This window comes from Corvus moneduloides, chromosome 1 (genome assembly GCF_009650955.1).
Source record: "Corvus moneduloides isolate bCorMon1 chromosome 1, bCorMon1.pri, whole genome shotgun sequence".
In the NCBI taxonomy this organism is placed as follows: Eukaryota; Metazoa; Chordata; class Aves; order Passeriformes; family Corvidae; genus Corvus; species Corvus moneduloides.
Window position 1 is genome coordinate 157,998,725 of NC_045476.1, and position 12,135 is coordinate 158,010,859.

The 12,135-nt window shown below is 40.1% G+C and overlaps 1 protein-coding gene across 4 annotated transcripts in view; it reads right to left on the minus strand.

The window, feature by feature from the left end:
* The window catches only part of KCNQ3 (potassium voltage-gated channel subfamily Q member 3), a 203,728-nt gene that overhangs the window by 109,310 nt on the left and 82,283 nt on the right, over positions 1-12,135 (minus strand). The gene's annotated exons all lie outside the window — the stretch shown is intronic.

Genomic DNA, 12,135 nt, shown 5'->3' on the forward strand with positions numbered 1-12,135 from the left:
AAGAGCACAGTTGACTGTCTCAAGCACCATCAAGGCCACCGAAAGAACTTGCCATAAGATAAGCCACCACAGTAGGAACTTGAGATAAGCACAGAAGGGAGGAATTTCTGACAGTGAGGTGTGAATTCCAGGCCTGGGGAAGCCAAGATCTGGTGAGTGCATCCTGGTTAATGCATCTGGACAAAAACTCCCACTGTGGCAAAGTGTGGGAAAGGAAGCAACTGCTCCTACACATATCACCCCAAGTTATGGGAACAGCTTCTATGACCACCCTGGGGGTGCCTAGAACTAAAACTGTATAAAGGTGATAGCCCCAGAAGAACGAATCCAGAACCCCCACCACCAAGAAGTCCAGGGTGAAGAAGATGGAATGGGATACCACTGGATCCATGGATGATGACTACATTCTGCTCTCTGTCTTTCTCTTCTTTTCTCTATCTCTATCTATTTTCCTCACATTCACAGTTAAATAAACTCCATGTTATTGACTTTAGGATATGGTCTCATTTGCACTTTAATTGGGGCAGAGGCATCTTTCGCTAATGGGACCTTGGCGTAGCATTGCATGGTTACACCTCTGCATTATAGGCTGCCCAGAGAGGGTGTGGAGTCTCTCCCTTACTGGAGATATTCAAGAACCATCTGGACACAATCCTGCGCCATGTGCTCTGGGATGACCCTGCTCAAGCAGGGAGGTAAGACTGGGTGACCCACAGTGATCCCTTCCAACCTGACCCATTCTAGGATTCTGTGCCCCATATGGTCACTTTTCTCCCCCCACCACCACAGGTTACCCTCATCCCTGCTCCTTACAGGGAATCATGCTTGCCTGTACTGTTCCTGAAGGTGTGGTCTTCAAGGAACATGCCCTGGTCACCACTGTGCTGAGGAGCATGGTAACATTGCACATTCTGGACAGTCCTTGCACCCATGTCTTACCCCTGTTTAGTTTATTAGTTCAGACATTATTAATTATTCCAGCTTAAACTATTGAGGGCAAGTTTCTCCAGACTTTATGTCTAGGATAAGATTTTAACACATTTCTACTTACCATAAGCTTTCAATATGTCTACATATTTTTGTATTTCCTGCATAATAGATAAGTCTGCATGTGGATATGATCACAAAAATAACTATGGGATGTGCAAGTGAATACAGCAGAAAACCGTGAAATGCTCCCTTATATTTCCATTTCAAAAGAAGTGTCCAGCAGTGCTCTTTTTAAAAATTTTTTAAATATTTCAAATGCTGACACATCAGTATTTGAAATCTTCATTCTGTGTGATAGTAAAGTTGAGAAAGTTATTTCTCCATTGGTCTGTGATAAAACTTGCCAGAACAGTAGAATATTTTTCTGTATATTCAAGATTCACTGGTCTTTGCACACTTGCATTACCGTTGCTGAAAATATGAGAATCACCACTAAGTACTTGAGGTGAGACAAGAAATTTTTGTGCAAGAGAGAGAGATCTCCCAGTTCCTGAGGGGATATTTATCAGATCTACAACTTCTTCCTGAAAATTCCCCCTGCTGTAAATGGTGCTGTAAATTCGCTGAGTGCATCCAAAATAACAGCAATTTCATTGGACATCAACTGTCAGGCACACAAATACAGACAACTTCTCTCAGGCTTGATGTTGCCAAGCAAATCCTTCATATAATAGGTAATAGGAGACCAGCCATACTGGCTCAGAACATGTGTGCAAATAGTGAACAGAAGTTTTATATTGTACTTGGATTTGATAAAGGCAGAGGGAACATCTCATGGCCATAGGCAACTAATGAGATGAGGGACTACATTCAAGACTTCAACAGTGAGAATGACAGAGTCAGTATGATGGGTTTAAGTCAATTTACTAAAGGCTTATTCATGTCAGAGGATCAGGTTTCCCAGCACACACTTGCAAAAAATGCTGAAGACAGCCATCATGTACAATATGTCATAAAAAGATGAGAGTAAGCAATAGAAAAGAGGTTCTTTCTAGCTTAATCTTGGGAAATGTTCCATCCTCAGCTCGGATGTCAGATCAGGCTTTTATTCCCATGTTGAGTCAGAGGAGAGCGGGGCAGACAGGTGCATCTGGCCCATGCTGCTCCTCAAGAACCACTGTAATTCACCGCTCGGGAACAGCCCAGCACGCTGTGCCTCAGATTTATGCACTAGGTAAGGCTACAAGGTAAAAAAGAAACACCTTGAAATCACTTCAAATCTAGACATATTTGTGCCCCTTCCTGGGTCTGTGTTTTATGGCTGTTCATTTTGATCTTCCCCAGAAGACATCAGCTGGATGGGGCTGTGGATGTTTGTAGTGTCACAAACAGCTTACATCTGACCCACTCAGACCCTGATGCAAAGCACAGTGAAGACAGTGACAGACTTTTCTTTCCTTCCTGTGGCACTGGATCAAGTTTTTGAAATTCAAACTTGCCATGGTGGAGAAGAGCCTGTGCAGGAGGCTACCCTAGAATGGCAAACACATTGCTTTTACCTTTTTGATTTTAGGGTAGTAGAACAAGTTTTTTCAAACTAAATGATGCTTTCACCTCAGAAACTGGGAGACAGAGACACCCTTGTATACAGTCTGACTAGGACATGGAAGCCTTGGGCAGTGATGGGTTAATCACAAACATTAACATCTCCATCAGTGCAAAAAGCAGAGGATGGCTCAGGAAGTCTGAAATTTTGTTATGTCTAAGTCAGCAGCAGCCTTTCATGTTGTGAATCATTCTTGTTTATTCATGAGGTTGTATTCTGCTTGCAGCTTGTTTCCTTGTGAAATCTGGTGACTGAAGATGGAAAATCTCAGATTTGGGAAGATTGAAGATGGAAGTGCCAAGGCACATCAGTATTACTCTTTAATTCTAATCAGGTATATGTAACAGACTATACTCACCAGATAACTAAAATTTACAGGACTGATAGTTTGGGTCAGAGGTATGCTGTCCTCAGGAGAATGAGGAAGGAGAGAATGAAGGGGAGGGGGAAAGTAGTGCAAATATTTCATAGTAAGGTATTGCCAGATTTTGAAATTTCTTCTTTGGAAAAAAACATCCCTCATTTTCTTCTCCTTTGTAATAGCTACAGAGAACCTTTGACCTCAAATACAACTGCCTTTAGGGAAGAAAAAGTAAGATCATTATCTCTGTTGCTCTTATGTGAGTTGTAAGCAGTTTCCTTGGACAGAGTAACAACAGGATGAACATAGGGGAGAGAAAAGAACAGCAAAGATAAAACCTGCCATTTCTGATTTTGGTGCTAACTCTTGTAAACATGCTCACTGTAGGAGACAGACAGACACAACATACTTTCAGGCCACCTGGAGACCTGGCAAACATGTCATTGTGGTGCTCTCTAGAACACTGCTATTTAGCTGCCTTTTTGGTGATGAGTTCACAGCCAAATGTTCTCTGAGCATGATCCATTTTTAAGCACATGGCAAGAAAAGATGGAAAAGAGAAAAAGTAAATGTAGAAAGGGAAAGAAAAATAAGATAAAGATAGTATAACCTTGAGCCATTCAAGCTTTAGCAAAAGCCGGTTGACAAAGGAGAAAAAAAACTAAACACATTCCTTCACATCCAATTTTCCCAGTCATCTCTCAAAGTGAATATATGAAAGTTCAGCAACATCAATGATTTTTGGAGTTCAGCAGGTGGAAGGCATGACTCTGATCTTTTCCACTTCTTCTTCAGTTATGACTCCTATAATTTCAAACAAATTAGCCAAAAAAACTGTATTGGGTGAGGCACTGGAACAGGTTGCCCAGGAAAGCTACGAATGTCCAATCCCAAGAAGTGTTCAAGGCCAGGTTGGGTGGGGCCCTGGGCAACCTGGTCTCATGGGTGGCATCCCTGCCTACAGCAGGGGTATTGGAACTAAATGATTTTAAAGGCTCCTTTCAACCCAAAGCATTCTATGATACCATGATTCTGTGAAAAACGTGGTAAGTCCCGTTGATTAATTTTCTTCTTTGTCCGTTAGTCCTACTTCCCAATACACCAATTTAATCTGCTGATTTCCAGCTCTACACTCCTCTTCTTTACAAAACATGGTCTCAGCACTGTCCTTGATTGGCATCCATAGAACCTCTGTTTAGATAAAGATGATCTGTCTTTAGCTCTTGCTGACATTTGAACAATCTCTAGTATCAATCTGAGTCAGTCTTTAATTACTTTGGGTGACGTAAAGTCTAGATCTCTACAGAAGCATTCTGTTCTTTGCTCTATCTTCCTCCACGGTCTACGAAACCATCTGAACCCTTTGGTATCATTTTCTATCTGAAAATCTGGAATATATACAGAAGTCCCACCTGCTCTAGGAAATTATGTTAGGGAGCAGAAAAGGGATTGCAAGAGCACATTAAAATCTCTTCAGAAGTATCTGTTCCCATCAGGGAGCAGACGGTTTACAATCTGGCTGTAGTCTTGAGGATCAACTTGAGTTAGCCCGTTTGGTATCTGATTTAAGACACCATGGTGCCATCCCTGAAAAAATCCACTGGAAAAACCTGTTTGACCCAGTGAGCTCTGGGTTCCTCCTTGTTTCTTCCTGTTCTGAGATGATCATCATAGAGAACAGTTTGCACACCGTAATAATGAGTGAGGACTCTTAGATCCAGATCATACCTCAAACCCAAGCTATGGCCAGGGATTGCCTTTTAAATATCTTTATGCTTAAGTAATCTCACAGGAACTTGCCCTTCCCAAGAATCCTCAGATCCAAGGTTGGTGAGGTGAGCTGAACCATCTGAGAAAAGAAAAAAGCATGGTTTTGGTCTGGAAGCTGCTCCTAAGCTCCCACAAGAAGTTAGCCACCAAGTGACCACAGTCATGAGGAGTTAAGATCTCCATCCCCAACATGCCTGGTCTCTGCTGCCAGTTGATCAATAAATCCATGACCACTATGAAAAGGATGGAGGGACCCATAGTCAGGCACAGGATGGCTGAAACTCCTGCCTGTCTTAAGGCATAGACCTCGTGAGTCAAAACGTGCACTGGGATCAAGTGCGGGTTTCTGACATTGTGGTCATAATGTCATCATGAATATTGCTTCAATATTAAAGCATTTCACCAATGTTAAGGAGAAATACTATGTTTCTTATGAAAAAAAGGTCTCACAATAGTTTTGGGCCTTTTTTATTCATTTTAGTAATTTATCCATTTTAGTAATGTTATAAGAAATGAATTAAAAATTCAGGGAAGGGGTTCACCATTCTTATTTTGGGATATAATTTTTAGCATATAATTTTCTTTTATGTTCTGTCACTACACATTTTTCTGAAATATTTCTATTTTAAATAGCCAAATTATTTCATTGATGTTATAATTAGGGTGTCTCTGTTAAGAAATCAACTTTCTTTACTTTTCAGGCATGCAGTGAGGAACAAGTAGATAATGATTGCAAAAGTTATTGAAGATGGAAGTGCCAAGGCACATCAGTATTACTGTTTAATTCTATTCATGCACTGGTAACAGACTATACACCTCAGATTACTAAAATTTCCCTGAGTCTCAAAAAAATTGTTTCTATCTGTTTGTTTTCTTTCCTTATAAGGATATAGTCTTTCTCTAGGAGCTGTTTCAATATATTATATTAGGTACTAGTTTTCATTTTTTGTTGTGGTTGCAAACTGGTATGTAACTGGTATAGCTGCCTACGAAACATTATGTCTACATGGGGTCACTGGTGTTTAAGAGAAAGCAGTCCATGCTAAAGTGAGTCACTGACCAAAGGCACGGAGAAGAGAATGGAAGCCCATCTAAGGAGAGAGTACTAGGTAAAAATCTGATCAGTTTAGCTAAATTAGGGTTTTTTAATTCATCAGGAAAGTAAATAGTAGAGAGCAAGATGAAGCATTCAAGACATATATCAACACTGATAAAAACTAGGGGAAATAAGAGTATATAGACAAACATTATTAAATATCAAGTAATTCCATAACTAATATTAATTTTGGATTTTCAAGAGTGACATATTTAAAATCTTTTCAGATTGAGCTTGATATCTTCAAGTAAGTGGTTGTGTGAAATGATAGCACTGGAATTGGCCTTGGGTAACTCTCTTAGCCCCCTTCAATCCATAAACGTAGTCCTTATTCTGAGAAAGTCTGAATGAGATGGACAAGAAGATGCATGAAAGAGGCAGACATAAGGAGAATCCGTCAATAAATATGCTCAATTTGCAAGTGAAATGATCCCCACACACATGCATCAAATGCCAGCCTTGCAGATGGAATTGGAGATCTGAAAGTCAGATTGTGACCTTTCTGCCTAGCTCCCCTTCACCAGGAATAAAGATATTTGTGATCAGAATTTAGCTGTTTTGAAGGGTATTTTTGGTAGCAATGCATGAGGCTGAATATCATTGCTTCCTTTATCGAGAGACACGTTCACTCTGTGAAACTCAGACTCAAAATGTGGCAGACAAGAAATGTGCCTGAATCACACAGAAAAGCCAGCTCTAATGAGGCACAAAATACTATTTTCACCCAGATCCCTGGGTTCTTCTTTCATTTCTACAGCCACTTATTTTGTGATTTGTGTTCAAATCCACTACAAGGTAGCTCTGAAAGGCAGTATGGGTCAAATCAGAGGCTCAGATGAATTTTCACTCTGTGACTGATTCAAGGCAGAGGCACCTGGCAAAGAGCAGGGGATGGAAAACAGACTGATTAAGCCTGTCCTGTGATGTGAATTCACTGCCAAATGCTCCAACACATCCTTGCTACAGAAATGCCTACGGCGATGCCTCCATGTGTTACCTACACAGCAGCATTAGTAATGAAAAAAGTTGTCCTAGATGACCTAATATGTATTTTTCAAATGCAGACTCCATGATTCTAAGCTGAAACTACTAATCAGAGGCAGAGAAAAAAAATTACTGAAATAGAAGGAGGGCAGAATGGGTCACAAGAAGTAAATTAAAAGAATGATCTCAGTGCTGCCTATAATGTGTTCTAGTTATAAATTAATCAACTGCATGATAAAAATCTCTAGGGAATTCTGTTAACGTAAACTAGGAAAAATCTGACTTTGAATGTCTTTCGTAGAGCAATTTCCCAGGTTAATATGTAGGCTAAATGACACACTGAAGCTCAGCATTCACAAGAATGGCAAAATGAATCATACAGCAACTCCAGGCTCTTTTAGTCAATAATCCATTAATGCGGAGAAGCTATGTTTGATTCATAGCTACAGACATCTGGGGGCATGATTCTGCTGTCATTGGAAGCATGGCACATAACTCACAGAAAGTTAAAGGAAAATACAGCAACTGACCCCTCCATGAGACAATGTCTGCAAGGAAGGTGGAAAGCTGTAGTTCTTCCTGAAAAAAAACCAACCAAAAAAAAGGTGTTTCTGGCACTTCCTAAAAACAGAATTCTGAGAGCCATCTAATATCTGGCCTCTCAGTATGGTTTGACAATAACTTCACTTCCAGAAAAAAACATGGGGCATTTCTCAAAACCAATAAACCTCAGGGTTTGGATGAGACATAGGTAGAGATGGACAGATTGGTTATCATAGACAGGAGGATAATATAAATTGTACCAATTAATCTCACCTATTTCAATTAAAGAAAAAAATAATCACAAAAAAAACCCCAGTCAAATAAACCCAACAACAAAAAATAATGTAAACCAAAGGTTTATTCTCATGCTGAATATTATGAAATAATGGCATCCATTATTGCTTTGTACTTCTCAGGGAATTGTAGGAATTTTTTTTTCAAGTTTGAGAGGGGTAATGTAGGGTAGACACTTGATGACTTTTATAGTTGGGGAAAACAGACATTGGAATTCAGGTAGCTAAAATGGTCTATATTCATTCTATCTCACTCCCAGATTCAGGGGAATCTGTTTTTCAATGTGGTCCAAATTTATATGTTAGGGACAGGGTCAAGAAAATGACCTTCAGAAAGTTTGGGGGTTTATGAAAATCTTCAGTCAAATTCCTTACATACTTTCCAATTCATTCTACAGGGAGAATCACAGAAAATAGGACTGGAAAGGTCTTTGAGGGGTCATCTAGTGTACACTCATGCACTGAAATCCACTCTTATCCAAACTTCTTCCAATTACAGCATTCAAGAGTAAAATATATAATTTAGATGTGTCAGCTGCTCATGCTAGACTATTTTATTTTTCCAAAGCAATCCTCCCAAGGTCCTCACCTTCAGTTGAACTTTAAATATAAAATCAACACATTTACCGAATTTAAAATGTCTTACTGAAATGTTTTTACATGTTGAATTCTCCCCATTTCAGAAGAGAGGACATGAACTTCATGTACTTTTAGACAGACTGTAAAAACTCTAAACAACAGCAAACTCCAAGAGGACCTGGGAGAAACCAAAGCAGCATTATTGGCACTACTCAGAGCTTAAGCAGAACAGGGAACAGTGCAGCAAGGCTTTGTATATTAATCTTTTCATCACTGTCTTTACTTTCCCACTGAAGAGAGACAGATATTTCTGGAAGAATTCTCATTTAGACCTTGCAGATGAGACAAAAAAACTATCCAGACAGCAAAGCAGTGAGTTTGCCTTCATAGGGTTTACAACTAAATGGTATTTTCAACCTGAAATAGGCACCAATACACACAAAACAGAAAGCTTAAAGATTTTTTCAAAGCCCAGCAAATAAAAAAGAGGTAATAGAGGAAAAGAAAAAAAAAAAAAAACACTTTAAAATAAATCTCCGTCTTTTCAGTGCAGATTTCCATAGTCTCCCTTGCCTGCATTGCTGTTTGGATTGACACCAGTGACCGTATTTCCTTTCAAACAAGGTGGCTGTTGATAGGTCACACAGCCCCCCACAGTCAGTGACCTATTTTCTGACTACAAAATCTGCTGCTATTCACCTGTCCTAGGGCAGCCAAAAATCTACTGCTCAGTAGTCCTGCTTCCTGCTGTGTCTGTCCTACTTTGTGGTTATCAGAGTATGCTGTTACCAATCTCATCTACCATGATTCAAAGGAATAATGTTGTCAGCACTTTTCGTTTTAACCACAATGCCAGTAGCATCTCTGGAATTTGACTGAGATTCCCTTAACAGCTCTTAGATCATACTTGAATCCTTACTATATCCAAGGTTTTCTTTCAGTACCAGGTCCTGATCCTTTGTTATTGAAAGGGATCCTTTCTTCTGCCTGCATTTCCAGACCCCTGAATGAAATTAAACTTCCTAGGCAGAATTAGATAACCAGTGGCCTTAAAATCAAGTGGTAATGAATACTGTATTTGTGATCTAAAAATAAAAAAACCCATGTGTTTGCATTTTCACATCTTGATGCTTGCATGCACTTACAACTATTCTACCTCTCAAAGGGAAAATGGCAATCCAAACTTTTTCCCTAATGGATGATTAACAGTTTTCTTGATAAGAAACTTCAGATCAATTGTGAGATAGCATTTCTCTTATTTCACAAGAAGATCTATAACTGGGAATGTCTGTATCTGGGCAAGTCCCCAAAGGCTTCCTTGTAGTCAACAGAGACCTAAGCAGGGTCTTCAATGGAATTTAGGATGAGATTCAACAAATGATCCTTATTATTCCTATGAGTTATGTGAATAATCTTCATAGAGGCTGAGATGATCTCAAGAAGAGCTCAGATCACTGGCACACTTTACTTGCCTTGACTATAACAAAAGCCTCAATTAAATCTTTGAAACAGATCATAAATACCTAAAGATTTTGTCAGGAAGATTTACCCTGGATATCTAAATGTGTCCTTGTATGCCATTAATTGCAGCTTATGGAGAAAGGCCTCTCCAGAAGAGGATATGTTCAACATGTCAGGTGTAGACACCTGTCCTGAGATCACAGCCCTCTAAAAGCACTGGCCTTTTTCCATGGTTATTCCATGAGCCTAAATGACCTGTGCAGATTGGGGACTGACTTATCAAAAGGGCCAAAGACAGGGCAGATGAGATCTGAACTAATGTTCTGTGACTTTAATGGACAGAGACAGCAAATGGGGTAAAAATAATGCTTTTAACAATCAATTATGCACAGTGAATCAGCCATAGCGTGGTTCCAACTCCAAGAAATGCGGTTCCTCAATAAATAAGCTGTGCTAAGTTTTTTCATTATCGTTCCTCTTTCTTTCTCTGTAATTCTGGTGGTCACCCTGTTTCCAAATGATCATTGAACTGAACAGCCTCTAGTGTCAACACTGTGATTCGATGTCTGCCTTCTTAACAGAAGGGGAGGGGCACGGACAGCTAGAAAATCTGGAAGTAGTCTCGCTTGGCTCATCTCTTTGCAGAGAAAGACTTCACACTCCTCTCTCCTTGCCCAGTGCATATACAAGTCTCTCTTCAGGCTTCTTAACATTGCTGCCTGCTCTGGCAGGTCTGTCTGTCTGCCATTCTGCTCTGAATTTAAAACAGGAGACAACCATGGCAAATCATACCAACCTCAGTCCTACCAAAAGCAAAAGAATTTGTACACAGCCAAGACTGCATTTCTAAGAGCTGCTTTTTCTCAGATTGAGAACTAAAAAGATTATGCAATGGTATCCTGTTATTTTGTAGGAAGAACTAAGACAGGAATGTCAGGCTTTGTTTTAACCTTTGTCATATTTAGTTCCAAAATCCATATTCTGCTATTGCCTCTTTTCTAACTTGAATGACAGTAAGTGTCTGTATTGTCTCACATCTGGTAGTTGTACAATACTTCCATCTAATTATTCTATAAAGTTTGCACAAGAAACTTCACAGAATGACAGAATGGTTTGGGTTGGAAGGCACCCTAAAGACCACCCAGTTCCAAACCCCTGCCATGGGCAGGGACACCTTCCACCAGACCAGCTTTATCAAATCCCCATCCAGCCTGGTCTTCAACACTGCCAGGGATGTGGCAAAAGATTCTGTTTATGGAAAATGAGGATGTCAAACAACATGGAAGAAATAAGGGCCCTGCTTAGCATGGTGTTGAAAGGTGCTGGATGTGGTTTCCTGATTCTCTCTTCCAAGCTCAGATCAGAGCAGGCAGCTCTGCACACCCACGGAGACAGCCAGAGAGCACAACAGCGCTGTGGCAGCTTCTCCCTGCCACGGCCTGACAGCACAGCAACAAGAGCAGCAGCTAGCCTGGCACAGCAGCTATTGGGGAGCTTGGCATGCTGCTCGGGAGAGCAGACTGCGTGGGAGCATCTGTCCCTGAAAGCAGGCGAGAAGAAACGAGAATGAGGATAATGCAGACACACTCTTGGACAGAGCAGAGAATCCTACTGATGCAAGCATAGGCATGAACAAAGGGTCATTCTGCTCCATCCCCTGTAATCCAATCAGCTAATATCCCTTTTTAATTAGCTACAATCAAGTTAGCATAATGAGTGCCTTGTCTGTTTACAAGCTTCATCTGTCCTCTTCCATTCTTGCATCCAAATCTGCAGTGCACTTGCGGCTGGGTTTTGATGATATTTGCTAAACAGCTTGACCGAGGGTTGTCCCGAACTTCCCATTAACTTCAGGGGCACTGAAATGCATAATTCCTAACTATTAGGAATTAATAGAGAATATCCTGCTACCCTCATTCCTAGTCAATGTTTTGTCCTCCAAAGAAAATCCCCCACTTTTCTAGAGGAATATTTATGTATTGTCGATAATCAGATCTAATGCGTCAGGGATAAGAGACCCTTGCACAGTCCCTGTACCTGTGCACAAGTAGAAATATGAAGGACATTCAAGGAGCATTGGGGAGACAGGCAAGAAGAGAAGCTGTCCTTGAAACCTAATGTGTCACCTATGTTTATTTGTACATAAAAGGCATTAAAATATACAAGATATTTACAAGACTTAAAAGACATTTGTAGCAATAGTCTGGGACAAAGTCTGCTTTGTAAGAATTTGCTATGGTTTCTCGCATTAATGCAACAAAATAATTCTTTCATTTCACAGCTCATGATTCTTTGTCAGATTATTGCACAGACTGCTTTTTTTACTGCTCAGTGGCTTTTAATTGGTGTACATTGTAGGAAAGGAAATATCAATTCAAGAATGACTTAGAAATGCAAAATAACTAGGTTATTATCCTATTTTACAGTAAGCCTTCTTTTAATAGCCACTCATTTCTGCTGTTCAAGCAGACTCTGTGAAAACGGATTTTGTCCTTCAGCCAGAATAAAAGAC